The sequence below is a fragment of the Hemiscyllium ocellatum genome, chromosome 18 (assembly GCF_020745735.1).
Source record: "Hemiscyllium ocellatum isolate sHemOce1 chromosome 18, sHemOce1.pat.X.cur, whole genome shotgun sequence".
In the NCBI taxonomy this organism is placed as follows: domain Eukaryota; kingdom Metazoa; phylum Chordata; class Chondrichthyes; order Orectolobiformes; family Hemiscylliidae; genus Hemiscyllium; species Hemiscyllium ocellatum.
Window position 1 is genome coordinate 5,278,614 of NC_083418.1, and position 14,084 is coordinate 5,292,697.

A 14,084-nucleotide genomic window follows, 5' to 3' on the forward strand; every position below is an offset into this window, starting at 1 on the left:
AACATCTTGATTATAAATGGAAGACCAAAGGTGAGGAGATAGAGTTGCCCCTCACTTTTATAATTCTCATTCCTAGCTTTCTGTAGGTTACCATAAAGATCAGTTTCAACTTTAAAGATGACACTGTTGATTTGGTAATTTTAGTGATTTTCCTGCTAGCTCTGTGTCAGAGCAGTGACCTGGGCTGAAAGGGGGTCCTTTGCTCCAGGAGTTGGTTGCAGAATGTGTGACTAATATCTCTTCCAGGTGGTGAACTACGCCAGAGTGTGCTACTGACCCACAACCGGTCCAGGCGCTTCGGGTCACGCTTTGTCACAGTGACCATTTTGGAGAGCTGCTCGATCCTGCTACAGGGAATGGAAGGCTCAACTCTCGGCGTCTGGGTGGCCCGTGGAGAAGGTGAGAGACTGAGAGTTCTGTTTCACTCCAGCCTGAGCTATAGGTGGCTGAGATGTATCGTGCGTCTGAAATCTTAGCTTCCAGATTGTTGAGTGAAAGGCTGTAACACATCCTAACTTTGAATCCTTCTAAACTGCAGCCCTACCATTTATCCCCTAGTCTCCCTATCTCTTAACATTCCTGCGTTCAGCATTAGCCTCTGCATGTTCACTATTAATTCCTAATAATTCACCAGGCAGGTAATGTGGAGTTCATAGAGGTCCTACTCTAGGGTTGTTAAGAAGGCATGCAGTGTTTTGGCCTTTATTAATAGAGGGATTGAGTTCCAGAACCAGGAGGTTATGCTGCAGCTGTACAAAGCTCTGGTACAGCCACACTTGGAGTATTGTGTACAGTTCTGGTCACCGCATTATAAGAAGGATGTGGAAGCTTTGGAAAGGGTGCAGAGGAGATTTACTAGGATGTTGCCTGGTATGGAAGGAATGTCTTACGAGGAAAGGCTGGCGGCCTTGAGGCTGTTCTCGTAAGAGAGAAGAAGGTTGAAAGGTGACTTCATAGAGACATATAAGATAATCAGAGGGTTAGATAGGGTGGATAGGGAGAGCCTTTTTCCAAGTATGGGAACGGCAAACACGAGGGGACACAACTTTAAAGTGAGGGGAGATAGGTGTAAGACAGATGTCAGAGGTAGTTTCTTTACTCAGAGAGTAGTAAGGGAATGGAATGCTTTGCCTGCATCGGTAGTAGATTCGCCAAGTTTAAGTGCGTTAAAGTCGTCATTGGACAGGCAAATGGGCGTACATGGAATAGTGTAGGTGGGATGGGCTTCAGATTAATATGACAGGGCGGCACAACGTCGAGGGCCGAAGGGCCTGTATTGTGCTGTAATGTTCTGTTTTCTAGGTTCTACTCACTAACTGATTGTCCACTGAAGATATCAGTGATGGTGATGGATCCTTGGAGTGCAGAAACAGTCAAGCCCATGGCACTATGGGAGGGAGAGAGAAAAGCAGAGGGCAGTATTGATGACAATTCTTGTGATGGGGGCATATTATGGACCAGGCTCGACCCCCTCAAAATATTTTTAGAAGGTGTTCTAGGCCCGAACTGTGTATTATTTTAAACGCAGATGTGAAGTGGATATCCACGTGTGATGCCAGACCACTCAGTTTTAAGGAAAACAAGGTTTATTTAAACACTACAGTTGAAACACTAACAAAAGAAAACGGATTTTAAGAAAACTAACTACTTACAGTGGAAACTCGATTATCTGAACGTGATGGGCGGACACTGTTTTGTTGAGACAGTAGATTATTTGGAAAATCGATGAAATGCCTTTCCTCTGGGGCTCGGAGTTTTAAAGTTTGCTCTTCGTTCAGGAGACTAGCAGCAGCAGCACAGCGCGCAAGACCCCGCGGTCAACACTGCCCCCATTCGTACCCAACCGTCCAACACCACCCCACAGCCCGGTCCAACCCCGCTGCCTGCCGCCCGCCCCCTAAATCCCTTCCAACCCTGCCTCTGGCTCCCAACCACACCCCTCCCCCTAAAGGCCTCCCAACCCCAACTCCCCACCCGGCCCAACCCCGCTCCCCAGCACAAAGTGTGCAAGCTTCCCCCCCCCCACACACATCCACTCTCCTGTGCATCTGGATTGCACACCAACAACAATACTGCTGCTGCCTTTGTGGGGTAAATCTCCAAATAGCGCACAGACACAGGCCCAGCCCCACACACAACTTTTTACAGCAAATGTTTGACATTGTCCTGTGCAGGGCAAACATGGAACTTGTTGGAGAGATTATTCCTGGGAAGGCTGGGTATTAGGGAACACCCCTATGTAGAATTTCAGGGAAAGTGTGGGGAGAAAGAGAGAGATTGGGAGGTCAGTCATTTGGAGACGGTGCCTGTTTAATCACTGTGAACAAAAAGCATGATCACTGCTGGAAACACATCTTTGATGCAATGTTTCTATTGGGACCTGGAGATCTCCTTCGGAAAATCAGATTTTTGGATAATTGAGTTTTCGCTGTACTAGATAACTGTTCCAACCCAGCACTATCCCATAAACGCACCTCTTGGCAAAAAGAAAAATTCAAAACCAAGTTCTTACAGGCAGGAGCGATTGCAGAGAGAAACGTCAGCCAGGGTTCATCTGCTGAAGTATGGAAACGTTTTACACTGCAGCAGCCTCTGCTACAGCTGCCATCAGCTTTTCTGGTACAATTATGCTCCCAATTAACTTGAAAGTACTTGTGTAATGTTGTCAATATGCCTCCAGTTTCAAACTTGAACTTTTAGATCAGGTCTAGCCCTTACCATCAGTATTTGAACACTAATACAATTATGATCACTGGCCACAAAGTGCACCCCCACTCATACCTCTGCCCTGCCTAATTTCCCAAGACCAGGTTGAGTTTCATTTTCTCCAGTAGGTATCAATACTGAATTAGAAAATATTCTTGAACGCACTTAACATATTCCTCGCTGTCCAAGACCTTGACACTATGGCAGTCCCGGTCTATGTTTGGAAAGTTAAAATCCCCTACCATAACCCACTGTCTTAGTCTTACAGATAACTGAGATTGTACAAATTTGCTTCTCAATTTCCTGCTGACTGGGCTATCTATAGTACAATCCTGATAAGACACTCATCCCCTCCCTTTTTCATTTCTCAGTTCCACCCAAACAACTTACCTGGACTCGGTGGCTCAGTGGTTAGCACTGCTGCCTCACTACACCAGGGACCAGAGTTCAATTCCAGCTTTGGGCGACTGTGCAAACTACACACGTACATTTTCCCCGTGTCTGCGTGAATTTCCTCAAGGTGCTCCGGTTTCCTCCCACATTCTAAAGGTGTGCAGGTTAGGTGAATTGGCCATACCAAATTGCCCATAGTGTTCAGGGATGTGTAGTTTAGATGCATTAGTCATGAATAAATATAGGATGACAGAGTAGGATACTGGGTGGGTTGCTTTTCGGAGGGTTGGTGTGGACTTGTTGGGCCGAAGGGCCTGTTTCCACACTGTAAGGATTCTAAGTGCAGCTATGATGTTATCCTTTTTTTAGAAACCCTACTCCCCCTCCTATCTTGCTTCCTGTTCTACTCTTCTTGTAGCATATATACCTTGGAACATTCAGCTGCCACTCCTGTCCAGATGTTGATGTGCAGGGCACAGTTAGAAAGTTTGCAGGTGAAACAAAATTTGCAAGGCTAGACTGTGAAGAGGGCAGTGTCATAGTCAGCACAGAAACAAACCCTGTGTCGAAGCCAACCAGGTTTCCTAAGTGGAATTAGTCCTTTTGCCTGCACTTTGCTCATATCCCTTTAAACCTTTCCTTTCCATGTCGCTGTCCAAATCTCTCTTCAATGTTTATAATTGTACCACTTCCTCTGCCAGCACACTTCATATGCACGCACCACCCTCTGAGTGAAGAAGTTGCCCCTCAAGATCAGAAATTTACCAGGGCATTGATCAGTTGATAAAGAACACACCCACTCAAATACTACTCACTCACCTTCCCGACCAGCTCTGCGCTCCGACCTCACTTCCGCCCTGCTTGCGCCACTCTCCGCGATGCTCTGCTGACGGGCGCCACTTGGCTATGATGCCTCACCCAGAACGCTGAACCTTGCTGTGGCAGTGGCCCTGGATGCCTCAGGACTGGCAACAATCTCTCACCTTGTCACCATGGTTACACATGTTCCAGAATGCTTACGAATGGTGTTTACAGCGTATCTGATCATCAATATCCCTGTGCAACACTAATCTGACCTTCCTCTCAGTCAGTGTACTTGACACTCAGCAATCCTTCGAACCATCAGTCCCCAGCCCTCATTGGTCTCAGCTTGTGTGTACGTGTGCAAAGAATCTGTGTCAGGTATCCTATCGGTGCCTGAATCTTTCATCTCACCATGATCAAAACTATGTCTCTGAAAATGAAGACTGATCTCAGGTAGTACTGTCTATCCCATCTGCTTGGATTAACATTTGCAATGTGAAGATCTCAACAGTTAAACACTTCCAAGACATGTATAGCTTGGCCAGTACGCTGGCTCAGTGGTTAGCACTGCTGTCTCACAACTCCAGGGTCTCTGGTTTGATTCCACCCTTGGGTGACTGTCTGTGGAGTCTGCACAGTCTTTTTGTGTCTGGATGGGTTTCCTTGGGTGCTCCAGTTTCCTCCCACAGCCTGAATATGTGCAGGTTGGATGGAGTGGCCATGCTAAATTGCCGTAGTGTTCAGGGCTGAGCAGGTTGGGTGAATTGTAGGGTTACAGCATGGGTTGGTCTTGGTGAGATCCTGTTTGGAGGGGAGGTCGGAACGAGATAGGCCAAATGGCCTGCTCCTACACTACAGGGGAGGCACGGTGGCACAGTGGTTAGCACTGCTGCCTCACAGCGCCAGGGACCTGGGTTCAATTCCCGCCTCAGGCGACTGACTGTGTGGAGTTTGCACGTTCTCCCCGTGTCTGCGTGGGTTTCCTCCGGGTGCTCTGGTTTCCTCCCACAGTCACAGTCAGGTGAATTGGCCATGCTAAATTGCCCGTAGTGTTAGGTAAGGGGTATATGTATGGGTGGGTTGCGCTTCGGCGGGTCGGTGTGGACTTGTTGGGCCGAAGGGCCTGTTTCCACACTGTAAGTAATCTAATCTAATATGGGGATTCTGTAGTCCTAGCTCAGGATCAGAGAGTGAAATTGCCTTGACTCTTTCAAATTGGAGAAATTAAAGCTTTATATTAAATTACTCCGTTAAAAGTAAATCACCTTCTATTCTTTTCAACTGACTTGAAGCACACTCAACACTGTCCCTGTTAGTGACTCCCAGGATAAGTACAACAGGCACAGAGTAAAGATCCTATGCCACTGAAAAGAATGCTCCCTTGTCACTTTTCACCACAAACACTCGCAGGACTGCACAACAATGGGTGGGCGGGGTGGGAGAGGGCAGGGTTCGATCCAGAGCAAAGGTTACCACTCATTCACTTTTTATGTCAATTAAACTGAAATTGCCCCCCTCCCATCGCTTGCTGCCTTGACCTGTTCATTGCCACCTTCTTCAGGAGCAGATTCCCGAGAAGGCCCTCTGACCCTGTTTGGCCTTGCCCCAGAAGTCACTTCAGTTTACTCTTTGCTCAAACTCACTTTGAAACAAACCAATTTACTCCACTTTATTCCAACTCATTCTCTCTCAAATCAGGGCACTTCAGCCCAAGTCAATGCTACTTGGATTTAGAATTGAATGCATCTTGAGCTGCATAGAAGTGAACAAATCCCCAGGACCTGATCAGCTGTACCCTGGAACTCTGTGGGAAGCTAGGGAAGTGATTGTTGGGCCCCATGCTGACATAGTTGTACCATTGATAGTCACAGGTGAGCTGCCAGAAGACTGGAGGTTGGCTAACGTGGTGCCATATTTAAGAAAGGGGAGGAAAAGCCAGGGAATTATTGACCAATGAGCCTGATATTGGTGGTAGGCAGGTGGTTAGAGGGAATACTGAAGGACAGATTTACATGTGTTTGATTAGGTTAGATTACTTAGTGTGGATACAGGCCCTTCGGCCCAAGAAGTCCATACTGACCCGCCGAAGCACAACCCACCCAGACCCATTCCCCTGCATTTACCCCTTTACATAACACTGTGGACAGTTTAGCTTGGCCAATTCCCCGAACCTGCAAATTTTTGGATTGAGAGAGGAAACCGGAACAAACCCACACAGACACTGGGAGAACGTGCAAACTCCACACACAGTTGCTTGAGGCAGGAATTGAACCCGCGTCTTTGACGCTTTGAGGCAGCAGTGCTAACCACTGTGCCACCGTGTCACCCAAGGCAAGGACTGATTAGGGATAGTCAACTTGGCTTTGTTCATGGGCAGTCATGTCTCCTGAACTTGATTGAGTTCTTTGAAGAGACAGCAAAGAGGATTGATGAGAGCAGAGCGGTGGACGTAATCTATATGGACTTCAGTTAGGCATTTGACGAGGTTCCTTATGGGAGACTGGTTAGCAAGATTAGATCATATGGAATGTAGGGAAAACTAGCCATTTGTATACAGAACTGGCTCAAAGAATGAAGACAGGGTGGTGGTGGAGGGTTACCTTTCAGGTTAGAGACCTGTGACCAGTGGTGTGCCACAAGGATTGGAGCTGGGACCACTACTTTTTCTCGTTTCTGCAAATGATTTGCATGTGAACATGGGAGGCATAGTTAGTAACTTTGCAGATGACACCAAAATTGGAGATGCCGTGAACAACCAAAAAGGATACCTCAGATTACAACGGGATCTTGATCTGATGGGCCAATGGGCTGAGGAGTGGCAGATGCATTTAGTTTGAATAAATGTGACATGCTGCACTTTGGGAAAGCAAATCTTTGCAGGTTATACACTTAGCAGGTTATACAATTAATGGTAAGGTCCTTGGGAGCGTTGCTGAATAAAAAGACTTTGGAGTACAGGTTTATAGCTACTTGAAAGTAAAGTTGCAGGTAGACAGGATAGTGAAGAAGGCATTTGGTATGCTTTCCTTTATTGGTCAAAATATTGAGTGTAGGAGTTGGGAGGTTATGTTTCTGCAGCACAGGATGCTAGTTAGGCCACTGTTGGAATATTGCATGCAATTCTGGTCTTCCTATGAGAAGGGTTCAGAAACATATTGCCAGGACATTTGCCAGGATTGGAGGATTTGAGCCAAAGGGAAAAGCTAAATACTTTGGGGCTGTTTGCCTTGAAGCATCAGAGGCTGAGGGGTGATTTTTAAGGTTTATAAAATCCTGAAGAGCATGGATAGGATAAATAGAGAAAGCCATTTCCCTGAGGTGGCGAGAGTCCAGAACTAGAGGACAGAGGTTTAGGGCAGGAGGGAAAAGGTATAAAAGGAACCTAAGTGGCAACTTTTTCATGCAGAGGGTTGTGTGTGTCTGGAATGAGTTGCCAGAGGAAGTAGTGGAGGCTATGCAATTGCAAGATTTAAAAGTCATCTGAATGGGTGAATGATTAGGAAAGGTTTAGAGAAAGATGGGTCAAGTGTTGGCAACTGGGACTAGATGAGGATAGGATTTCTGGTCAGCATGGAGTAATTGGACTGAAGGGGCTGTTTCCATGATGTACACCTCTATGGGTAAATCAACACGCAGCTTGTGATCCCCCACAGGATGCAGAAAGGCCAGGCCTCAGGACTAGGATGACTAGGGTAGGTATCGGTCAAGTCAAGGATAGTAGTGGGAAGTTGTGCGTGGAGGCGGAGGAGATTGGAGAGACACTAAATCAATCTTTTCGTCAGTTTTCACTCAGGAACAGGACGCTGTTGCTGGTGTGAATATTGAGTCACAAGTGATTAGAATGGATGGCATTGAAGTATGTAGGGAAGAGGTTTTGGGAATACTGGAAAGGATGAAAATAGATAAGTGGCCTGGGCCTGATGGCATTTATCCTAGGATCCTCTGGGAAGCTAGGGAGGAGATAGCAGAGCCATTGGCGTGGATTTTTATGTTGTCATTGTCAACGGGAATAGTACCAGAAGACTGGAGGATGGCGAATGTGGTCCCCTTGTTCAAGAAGGGGAGTAGGGATAGGCCGAGTAACTATAGGCCAGTGAGTCTGACTTCTGTGGTGGGCAATGTCTTAGAGAGAATTGTAAGGGATAAGATTTATGAACATCTGGGTAGGAATAACGTGATCAAGAATAGTCAGCATGGTTTTGTGAAGGGCAGGTCGTGCCTCACAAACCTTATTGAGTTCTTTGAGCAGGTGACTAAGGAGGTGGACGAGGGTAAAGCAGTAGATGTTGTGTATATGGATTTTAGTAAGGCGTTCGATAAGGTACCCCATGGTAGGCTAATGCAAAAACTACGGAGGTATGGCATTGAGGGTGCATTAGAGGTTTGGATTTGAAATTGGCTGGCTGGAAGGAGACAGAGGGTAGTAGTTGATGGTATAGGTTCATCTTGGAGTGCAGTTACTAGCGGTGTACCTCAAGGATCTGTTTTGGGACCATTGCTTTTTGTTATCTTTATAAATGATCTAGAGGAAGGGCTTGAAAGCTGGGTGAGGAAGTTTGCGGATGACACAAAAGTGGGTGGAGTTGTGGATAGTGAGGAAGGATGTGGCAGGTTACAGCGGGATATAGACAAGTTCCAAAGCTGGGCAGAAAGGTGGCAAATGGAATTCAATGTAGCTAAGTGTGAAGTCATTCACGTTGGTAGGAGTAACAAGAAGATGAATTACTGGGCTAATGGTAGGCTACTTGGTAGTGTGGATGAGCAGAGGGATCTTGGTGTCCATGTACACAGATCTCTGAAAGTTGCCACCCAGGTAAATAGTGATGTGAGGAAGGCATATGGTGTACTGGGCGTTGTTGGCAGAGGAATTGAGTTCCGGAGTCCTGAGGTCATGTTGCAGTTGTATAAGACTCTGGTGCGGCCTCATCTGGAGTATTGTGTGCAGTTTTGGTCGCCATACTATAGGAAGGATGTGGAGGCATTGGAACGAGTGCAGAGGAGGTTTACCAGGATGTTGCCTGGTATGGTAGGAAAATCGTATGAGGAAAGACTGAGGCACTTGGGGCTGTTCTCATTGGAGAAGAGAAGGTTTAGGGGAGATTTGATAGAGGTGTACAAGATGATTAGGGGTTTAGATAGGGTAGACACTGAGAACCTTTTACCGCTAATGGAGTCAGCTGTTACAAGGGGACACAGCTTTAAATTAAGGGGTGGAAGGTATAGGACAGATGTTAGGGGTAGATTCTTCACACAGCGGGTTGTGAGTTCATGGAATGCCCTGCCAGTAGCAGTGGTGAACTCTCCCTCTTTATGGTCATTTCAGCGGGCATTGGATAGGCATTTGGAAGTTATTGGGCTAGTGTAGGTTAGGTAGGATTCGGTCGGCGCAACATTGAGGTCCGAAGGGCCTGTACTGCGCTGTATTTTTCTATGTTCTATGTTCTATGTTCTGTGACTGTCTCTCCCTTTGCAGAAAGCTCTTGTGGAAAGTTTTCCTGATTCCAAAGTTTCTCTCTTTGAATCTTCAAGTGAGCAGTAAGATCCCTTGGGAGGGAAGGGACATCATTAATTGAAAGGCAAAGCAGGAGAAATGGCACAGTAAGATCCCAGTTTTACCTCTGTGGCACAAACAATCTCTCCACAACATCCACAGAAACATATTGGGCAATGAGCTGCGTTTTCATGCCAGAACCTTGGAAAAGCACTGATTAAAACACTCATTGCCTGCAATAATAACACTGGGGCAATGATAATACTGGTGTATAGCATGATCCCACATGCAGCAGTGCAGCAGTGTGTTAGTGTGATCATTTTTTCTCCCTCTGTGATGCATCTTCAGTTTAATTATTTACTGTCAAACCAGAATGTAGCATTGCAGATGTTCCACAATCTCAAAATGCCCCTCTCTCTCTACTGCTTCACCTACTCTCTCAATTTTTCACTACCGTTTCTCGCTGGCAAATTTCCTAATCCTGTCCTCTCTATAACCCACATTACTTTGATATTATGTCAAGTTTTTAGAGAGGTTCACATCATTTGGGTTTTAATGTCCTTGTTGGGGAATCCTGCCTCTCAGGTAAAAACAATGACTGCAGATGCTGGAAACCAGATTCTGGATTAGTGGTACTGGAAGAGTACAACAGTTCAGGCACATCCAAAGTGCAGCGAAATCGACGTTTCGGGCAAAGGCCCTTAATCAGGAATAAAGGCAGTGAGCCTGAAGCTTGGAGAGGTAAGCTAGAGGGGGGTGGGGGTGGGGAGAAGGTAGCATACAGTTTGCATAAACCAAATCATCCGCCGATATTTCTGCCACCTCCAAAAAGACCCCACCACCAGGGATATATTTCCTTCCCCACCCCTTTCTGCCTTCCGCAAAGACCGCTCCCTCCGTGACTACCTGGTCAGGTCCACACCCTTACAACTGCCCCCCACCAATCCTGGCACTTTCCCCTGCCACCGCAGGAACTGTAAAACCTGTGCCCACACCTACTCCCTCACCTCTATCCAAGGCCATAAAGGAGCCTTCCACATCCATCAAAGTTTTACCTGCACATCCATTAATATCATTTATTGTATCTGTTGCTCCTGATGTGGTCTCCTCTACATTGGGGAGACTGGGTGTCTCCTAGCAGAGCGCTTTAGGGAACATCTCCGGGACACCTGCACCAATCAACCACACCGCCCCGTGGCCCAGCATTTCAACACCCCCTCCCACTCTGCCGAGAGCATGGAGGTCCTGGGTCTCCTTCACCACCGCTCCCTCACCATCAGCCGCCTGGAGGAAGAACGCCTCATCTTCCGCCTCGGAACACTTCAACCCAAGGGCATCAATGTGGACTTCAACAGTTTCCTCACTTCCCCTGCTCCCACCTCATCCTAGTTCCTAACTTCCAGCTCAGCACTGTCCCCATGACTTGTCCGGAATTGTTCGACCTGCCTATCTCCTTTTCCACCTATCCACTCCACCCTCTCCTCCCTGACCTATCACCTTCATCCCCTCTCCCACTCACCCATTGTACTCTATGCTGTGTTGGAGGCTTGAGACTGGGATAAGGTGGTGGGAGAGGAAATGAGGAAACTGGTGAAATCCACATTGATGTTGTGTGGTTGCAGGGTCCTAAGGCAGAAGATGAAGCATTCTTCCTCCGGGCATTGGGTGGTCAGGGTTTGGCAATGGAGGAGGCCAAAGACCTGTATGTCCTTGGTGGAGTGGGAGGGAGAGTTGAAGTGTTCAGCCACATGGTGGTGGGGTTGGTTGATGCGGGTGTCCCAGAGATACCCCTTGTAGAGGAGACGACATCAGGTGCAATGGATACAGTAGATGACATTGGTGGAAGTACAGTTAAATTTCTGTGGATGTGGAAGGATCTTCTGGGGCCTTGGATGGAGGTGAGGTCGGAGATATGGGCACAGGTTTTACACTTCCTGTGGTGGCAAGGGAAGGCACTGGGAGTGGGAGGTGGGTTAGTGGGGCCATAGATCTGACAAGGGAATCGCAAGGAATGGTCTCCCCAAAACACTGATAGGAGTGGAGAGGGAAATATTTCCCTGGTAGTGGTGTATGTTTGCAGGAAACAGAAGTGGCAGAGGATTATGCAATGTACACGGAGGTTGGTGCTATGTAAGGTGAGGCCCAGGAGGGTTCTGTCCATCTAGCGATTCGAGGGGTGGAGTTCAAGGGAGGAGGTGCAGGAAGTGGAGGAGATGCTCTGGAGGGCATTATCAGTGTAGGAGGGGAAATTCCAGTTTTTGAAGAAGAAGGCCATCTGGGAAGTTCCGTGGTGGAATTGGGCCTCCTGGGAGCAGTTTATGGTGGAATTGGTCCTCCTGTGAGCTGGTTTATATATGGAATAACAAATACCCAGAAACGAATTACAGACGGGGATCCAGTCAAGGTGTTTGAGGTGGTGTATGTGAATAACCACAAATACATGGGAGTGAGTTCTATGTTGAAATCCTATCGAGGGGTTCAGGGTGATTTTTATGTATAGAATAACACAAGTCAGTTACAGACTGGGATCTGTGGGTGTTTTGAGGTGGTTTATATATAAAGTAACAGATACCAGGTGTGAGTTGTAGACTGAAATCTAATTGATTGTTTTGAGGTGGTTTGTCTGTGGAATAACAGATAACTTTCAATTTTATAGATTCAAGTCTCTCAGTTATTAGGAGCTTCAAAAGTAAGGCAGATATTGCTGAAATATGACATTGTGTCAGGCATTCGCTGTAAACAGGGTCTGGAATTAGCATTTTAATCCCCTTCGGAAAGCTGTCTCCATTTCCTACCTCTGCAACGAGAATTCACATTTTGATAATGCATTAATGTGGGACAGAAAACAGCGTCCGAGACAGCTTGCAGTGACAGTATTTCTGCCCCAAACTGAAACTTGGAGATACGTAACAGAACAGAAGTGAAACAGAGGTTTTCTATGTTCCTGCTCCCAATTTAACATTTGACCACTTAGTTTATCTTGTCTTCAGTCATAAAGCATCACTTCTCATCTCACATTAGTTCAGTCCTCCTGCCCTACATAAAGCTGCCCCATCTAAAACTCTGAGGTGGGTAGCAAATGCACTTAGATACAGTATAAATCCCTATGCACTGCAGCTTTTCCAACTGACACACAATGTTCAGCATGGGTTTAAATATTAATTGTCCACGCATATCCCCCATCCGGTCCCCATCAAACACACTCACGGCAGCATCATCACTGGGTTAGATACAGAGTATGTGTCCCTCTACACTTCTCCATCTGAATCCCCCAGAGTCTGGGGAGAATGGGATTAGATACAGACAATGGTCCCATCAAACAATCCCAGGACAGTGACAGCATAAGTTTAGATACAGAGCAAATCTCCTTATACAGTGTCCCCAGGGCAGGAACAGCATGGTGGGATATATATAGAATAAAAATCACCCTATTCTGTTGCAGTTGAACTCTCCCAAGACAGCGACAGCATGGGGTAACATGGAGTAAAGATCACTCTATACTGTCCATATCAAACACTCCCAGGACAGACACAGCACACAGTTACATACAGAGTAAAACTCTCTCTACACTGTCCCCATCAAACAGTCCCAGGACAGGTACAGCATGGGTTTAGATACAAAGTTAGACAGCATTGTAGACACTGCAGGTGGTACTTTAAAATTAGAAAGGGATATTGATAGACTGGGTGAATGAACGAAGCTGTGTTAGATGGAGTTCAGTGCAAGCAAGTGTGTGGGTATCAGGTTGGAGTACAGAGAGGGAGCACAAAGGAAGTTTACAAGAATGATCCTGGACCTCAGAGATTACATTCTGAGGAGAGACTGGACTCAGGCGACTCACTGTGTGGAGTTTGCACGTTCTCCCCGTGTCTGCGTGGGTTTCCTCCAGGTGCTCCGGTTTCCTCCCACAGTCCAAAGATGTGCGGGTCAGGTGAATTGGCTATGCTAAATTGCCCGTAGTGTTAGGTAAGGGGTAAATGTAGGGGTATGGGTGGGTTGCGCTTCGGGGGATCGGTGTGGACTTGTTAGGCCGAAGGCCACACTTTCCACACTGTAAGTAATCTAATCTAAAAAAAATGAGGCCGTTTTCCTCCAGAACTGAGAAAGTTAAGGGGTGATTTGATCAAAGCCTTCGAGGTATAAACAGGATGAGACAGGCTAGATCAAGATCAACGATTCCCACTGGTTGGAGATTCTAGAATGAGAGGGAGCAGATTCTGAGAATGTGGACTCTCTTCCACAAACAGCAGTGGATGTCGGATCAGTTGTTCAGTTTAAATCGGAGAGAAGTATGTTTTTGTTGAGCAAAGATATTAAGGAATATGGGCTAAAGGAAGAAATGTGTAGTTAGGCCACAGATCAGCCATGATCCCATTGAATGATGGAACAGGCCTGAAGGGCTGAATGGCCTACTCCTGTTCCTATGTTCCAAAATAAAGATCCCCTTACACTGTCCCTATCAATCACTCTCAGAGCAGGAACAGGATGGGGTTAGATGCACAGTAAAGCTGCCTTTTCTGCATCCCCATTAACAACTCCCAGGGCAGGGCCAGCACATGGTTAGATACAGAGTATAGCTTCCTCTACACTGTCCCCATCAACCAGTTCTGAGATTGTTTAACGGAGCTTTAAGATTTGAAAATGCTCATATTATTTTGTCATTTCTTCTCCCTCAGTAACTGTGTGTGTG

General features: G+C 46.7%; 1 pseudogene; it reads left to right on the forward strand.

The window, feature by feature from the left end:
- Nucleotides 1-14,084, forward strand: part of LOC132824524 (phosphoribosylformylglycinamidine synthase-like) — a 125,643-nt pseudogene that overhangs the window by 65,320 nt on the left and 46,239 nt on the right.